At 46.0% G+C, this 5,852-nt stretch overlaps 2 pseudogenes; both read right to left on the reverse strand.

Annotated features, from left to right (window-relative positions):
* The window catches only part of LOC101589765, an 8,343-nt pseudogene extending 8,267 nt beyond the window's left edge, over positions 1 to 76 (reverse strand).
* A 399-nt stretch (positions 77 to 475) lies between these two features.
* Positions 476 to 1,886, reverse strand: LOC101590164 (annotated as a pseudogene).
* Positions 1,887 to 5,852: the final 3,966 nt, after the last annotated feature.

Below are 5,852 nucleotides of genomic sequence, written 5' to 3' on the forward strand. Positions count from 1 at the left end.
TGGAAAGGATGTGGCCAGTGTCAGGGGTGAGGGTGGTCAGCACTTCACAGTCACTGACCAGTGTGATGAGGCCCATGTTGTTCTCAGGGTTGCTGCGGGTCTTTGAGTGACAGACGATGTCAACAGCATCCTCCTGTGCCAGCAGCCAAGTAGGGAGGAAGTCGCCACTGCACGTATACTCACTGTTGTCCACACAAACTATAGTACTTTCCAACACTACCTTGCTGCCTTCCTCTCTCCCGACTGGTTCTGTCTAGGCTTTATTTTGGAAAAAACAATTGAATTGGGTTTTGGTAAAGGGCATGGGCAAGAAAGAGTACCCCAGGCAGTAATGTCCCCCCAAGGGTGGGCTGAGGGCTAAGCTGAGCCTCAGATGGGTCTCTTGCTCCCAATGCTCCCTTGTACAGCTGTCTCCCCACGGGCTCTGGGGCAGCCTTGGGAGAGGTACAGGCTGGGAGCAGCTGCTGTGTCTCATTCACTTGGGCAGGACATCAGAGGTCTCAGACACCAGCTTCCCATCACGGGTCTCAATCTTCACAACCACAGCAGACTTGGTGCAGGTGTTGCCAGGGCTTTGGAGTCTCCCAAAGTCAGGGCTTGTGAGGCCCCCATAGGGTGAGCTCACCATTCCTGCATAGCCACTGGTGGCCTTCATGTGGATGCTTAAGTTATGCATCTCAGCTTCCAGCCTGTTCTCCTCGCCCTCCAGCAGCTTGCGGTAGGTGGCAATCTCGATGTCCAGGGCCAGGTTGACATTCATGAGCTCCTGGTACTTGCCCAGCTGCCAGGCCATGTCCTGCTTGGCCTTCTGCAGGGCGGCCTCCAGCTGGGCCAGCTTGGCACTGGCATCCTTAATGGCCAACTCCCTACACTGCTCGACATCAGTGATGGCAGCCTCCAGGGATGCTCTCTGGCCTTTGGGGGCCTCAATTTCCACCTGCAGGTGGCTGATGCTGCAGTTCATCTCAGAGATCTCGGACTTTGTGCAGCAGAGATCCCCATGGTTCCCGGCCAGAGTCTGAAACTCTTCATACTTGATCTGGTACATACTATCAGCCTCGGCCTGGCTGCGGTTGGCGATCATACTAGACCTTGACCTCGGTGATGATGCCACCCAGGTGCAGGGGGCGGCTGTTGTCCATGGAAAGTGCCACAGATGTGTCTGAGATCTGAGACGGAAGCTCACATATCTCCTCTTCATACAGCTACATGAGGAAGTTGATCTCGCCAGTCAGCCCTTCTAGTCGTGACTGGAGCTCCACCTTGTTCATGTAAGCTTCATCCACATCCTTCTTTCTGAGGACAAATTCATTCTCCATCTCTGTATGCTTGTTGATCTCATCTTCATATTTATTCTTGAAGTCCTCCACCAGTCCCCACATGTTGCCAAGCTCCGCCTCCAGCTTCATTTTCTCCTGACCCAGTGTGTCCAGCTACTGCCAGAGGTTGTTGATGTAGCTTTTGAACTGTTGTCCATGTTACTCTCAGATGTCTTCTGCTGCTACAGAAGGCTCCACTTGGTCTCCAGCATCTTATTCTGCTGCTCCCAAAACCAAACCTTGTTGATGAAGGAAGAGAATTTGTTGTTGAGGTTCTTGATATGCTCCTTCTCCTGTATATGCATGGCCTGGATGTTGGGGTCCACCTCTGGTTCAGGGGGTTCAGCAGGCTCTGGTTCACCTGGACGGCTGTGATGCTCCCCACACCACCATCCCTGCCATAGCCACCCAGCCCCAGGCCGCCCTAGAAGCTGCCACTGTTGCCCATTTAGAGAAGCTGGAGGAGCTGATGTAGCAAGCAGACCCGCTGGTGCAGGAGAGGCTGCTGAAGGCCCGAGAGCTGGAATTGGACACCTTGTAGGACTTCTGGGTCACCCTTATAGACATGGTGGAGGCAGGCAAACTGAAGAAGGAGACCAGAGAAGGAGCCTGGCAGCTGCTTCTGGGTGGTCCCCTTTGTTTATCTCCTTTGCTGGTACAGTTTTCCAAGATATTGCCTTACCTTGGTGCTTTACTTTCACATCTGCCATTCTGGCCAAGACAGCCACATCATCATGGGTTGGATGATCTGTGAAGGGGGCTGGAAGGGTTGCCACTTAACAAGATGCGCCAGCCCTCTCACTCACCAGGATCATGTCCTTCATGCATGCTGTCAGCAGCTCCTCGTCTGGGGTGTGGTAGTGCACTGCAAACATCACTTGCCACATGCCCATTTCCCATAGCACAGTTGCCAAGTCTATACAGTGATTTGCTCTGGCAGACCACCTGGATTCTCCCAAACCAGGCAAACTGCTACCATTAGCTACTTATCACAGCCGATTATCTACTTCTGGGGCTGTCCTCTGCATATCCTGCAGAACCTATCTCATAGAGTGCTGCCTGTGTTGGCTATTTGGGGCATCTCCTGTGGGCTTAACTGCATGTTATCAGCCCAGTTGTTCCACAGCTATGGCAGTCATACAGGCACTTTTTTAAACCCACTTTCTTCTTTAATTATTTTGCCAGCTCCTGCAGCTCCATGACTGCATGGGTTGTGTACATTGTGTGCTGGGAAGAGGCAGTTTGCCCTTCCAGTCTTCCTCCCTGGGCTAGGTTTTCCTCTACCTCCACTTTTTAATGACTAGCCATCCTAGCATGCAAAACCAGGGGATTTTCCCAGGGTTTTTCTCAGACATGAGGACTTATTCTGGAGATATTTCTGGAGGAGGCAGCGTTTCCTATGACTCAAAGCCTGAGCTCCACAGCAGCTAGCCTTGCTCAAGGTCATCCTCTATCTTCCTACAACAGATAGGCCACCCACCTCCTGATGTACAGAGCAGAAGAAAGTGAAAAACAGCCAAGCCACCTGCCCTGCTCTTTCATGGTGAAGGTAGGAATTGTTCTGTCAGTCACTTCCAAGGCTTGCAAGACATCCCCAAGCTCCAAACAGGCTATCTCCCAGTCCTCTGGAGCCTTCCAAGCTGCCAAGAGAGTGGCTCCAGGTAGCCATGGCAAGGCTAGGGTCCTTGTCAGCCATTCCCCAGGGTTATCCCTTACCTTCAGGTGCTGTTTCTCTAGCACCCATGGGACCACCTGCCTCAGTGTCCCATCAACTACACCAGTTGATATGTATTGGCTTTTCTTTTTCTTGTTGTTTCCTTGTTTGTTCCGTGTCTTTCTGCTTTTGTTTAATTGCTTGTCCTGCCTAGCAGTTTCCTTTTATTGGTGTTCCTGCATTTGTGGTCTTCATTATCTCTTTCTAATATGTCTTTCAGAGCACTCTATGGAAGGAATGAAAAAGGAAGAAAAGAGACTAGAAGTAAAAAAATGGAAGAATTTTTTTGTAAATAATGAGGGGCAGATAAATTGAAGGGAGGGGAAGGGAATGGGAATAAAAGAAGCAAGTTATGTCACATACAGAAGCAAATTCCCTATGAGGAATGCTATCATTATGATTATCTAAAATGTACCAATAAAATTTTTAAGACACTACTAAAAACCCCCAAACATTTATTCTTCATGCCAGGTGTGGTGGAGCATGCCTAAAATCCCAGCACATCGGAGGCTGAGGCAGGAGTATTGCTATGAATTTAAGGTCAACCTCAACTACATAGTGAGTTCAAAGCCACAGTAAACTTCCAAGGGAAATCCTGTCTCACAAAGCAAATATAAAACCATTATATTTGGAAATTAATATAAGTTTATTATTATACTTTTCTAATATTATACACATATATTTGTACTTTGCTGTTTTTTTTTTTTTACAGTGGGTCTCTGTTTATAACTTCAGCTAGGCTTTCTTTCTTTCTTTTGCAGAACCAGGGATTAGACTCAGGCCCTTGCACTGGCCAGGCTCATCTAGGCTTTAGATTGAGAAGAATATATTGCCTCTGCCTCTGGGGTGCTAGATTTTTAGGCAGGAACCACCATGCCTAAAAAAAAAATTTCAGGCAGGAACCACCATGCCAAGGTCATAATATCATATATTTTATATACTTAATTGTATCCTAATTATATAAAAATAAGATATTGACAGTGGGACTGGTGTGTGGAGTGTAAATCAGCACTCTGCCCTTCCTATATTGTCCACAAGACAGCCACATCATCATGGGTTGGATGATCTGTGAAGGGGGCTGGAAGGGTTGCCACTTAACAAGATGCGCCAGCCCTCTCACTCACCAGGATCATGAAGTGACCGGGGTGCCGACAGGAGGAGTCCAGAGGAGTGTTGCTCTGTGCTCTGCGCTTTCTTCATTGCACCAGAATGCTGGTGCCAGTCAGTAGACAGTTTGTCCACACTCTGTGCTCCTTCCATTTCCCTGGAATGCCTTGTGGGCGAGAGGAGTACGGGAGTGCTGGCAAGAGAAGCTCCAGCAGTGCCGGTGAGAGGAGGCGTTCTGAGGAACACCTTCTAGGATAACCTTGACACCAGTGACATGGCTATCTAACATTATAAATCTGAAAGCATCATCACAGAAAACAAATTAAAATAGAAAAAGAAAGTGACAAAACAAAATCCAAAATGCAATCCCAATTGCCCAGCCCATCCAGAACAAGTCCAGAATACAAAGAGATAGAGGAAATCAGAAGCCCACAGACAGAACTCTCTGAAGTAATAGCAGAAGAAGCTAAAAAACAAATGGAAGAGGCCATAGAAAAAGTAATCTCTAAGGTGTGAAAAGAAATGACTACCAAAATAAAAGACATGAAAGCAAACACAAATTGAGGAACTCAGGAAAACAATGGATGCCATGAATGCCGAGAACACAGACAGAAAAACAATCAATAAAATGGATCCAAACAGAAATGCAGATTAGTAACTCCATTGAAAGCATATGCAACAGATTAAATGAAAATGACAATAGAATATCGAATATGGAACACAGGAATGTAACTAGTGACGAGGAAAAGAAAGATATTTTAAAAATTGCAAAAGGCCATGAAAAATAAATCCAACAGCTACAGAATGAAGCAAAGAAGAATAATATTAGATTGATTGGAATCAGTAAAAAAGCTGGAGACAATAACACTATGAAAAATTTCTTCACAGAAATAAAGGCAGAGAACTTCCCAAATATGGATAAAGAATTTGACATACAAATAAATAAAGCTTATAGAACTCCAAACAGCTACAACCAAAACAAATCTACACAGGGGCATATAACAGTCAAGATTCCAGAAATTCAACACAAGAACAAAATATTGAAGCAGCTAGAGAAAAGAAACATATCACCTCTAAAGGAAAGCCCATCAGAATCCCAGCAGACTTCCCAACACAAACTCTAAACTCAAGAGCTTGGAGTGAAATATTTCAAGCCTTACAGGCAAACAATCTTCAACCCAGACTGATGTACCCTGCAAAACTATATTTCAAAATTGATGGAGAAATAAGATACTCCCATGACAAAGAACTGAAGAAATTTATGACCAACCACCAAACCAGCTGTATAGAATGCTCTGAAATACAGGTTAGAAAGAGATAATGAGAGGCTGGGGAGATAGCTCAGTAGAATAAGCACCTGCCTGGTAAGCGCAGGGTCCTGAGTTCAGTCCCTGGTTGAACCGAGAGAAAGAGAGACAGAGACAGAGACAGAGACAGAGACAGACAGAGAGAGAGAGACAGAGAGACAGAGAGAGACAGAGAGAGAGACAGAGAGACAGAGACAGAGAGACAGAGAGAGAGAGAAAATGAAGACCACAAATGCAGGAACACTAATAAAAGGGAGCTGCTAGGTGGGACAAGCAATTAAACAAAAGAAGAAAGACATGGAACAAATAACAAGGAAACAATATGAAAAAGAAAAGTTAATACATATCAGTTATAACCATCAACGTAAATTATCTCAACTACCAATCAAAACAAACAGACTGGCA

Source organism: Octodon degus, unplaced genomic scaffold, assembly GCF_000260255.1.
Source record: "Octodon degus isolate 3935 unplaced genomic scaffold, OctDeg1.0 scaffold00195, whole genome shotgun sequence".
NCBI lineage: Eukaryota > Metazoa > Chordata > Mammalia > Rodentia > Octodontidae > Octodon > Octodon degus.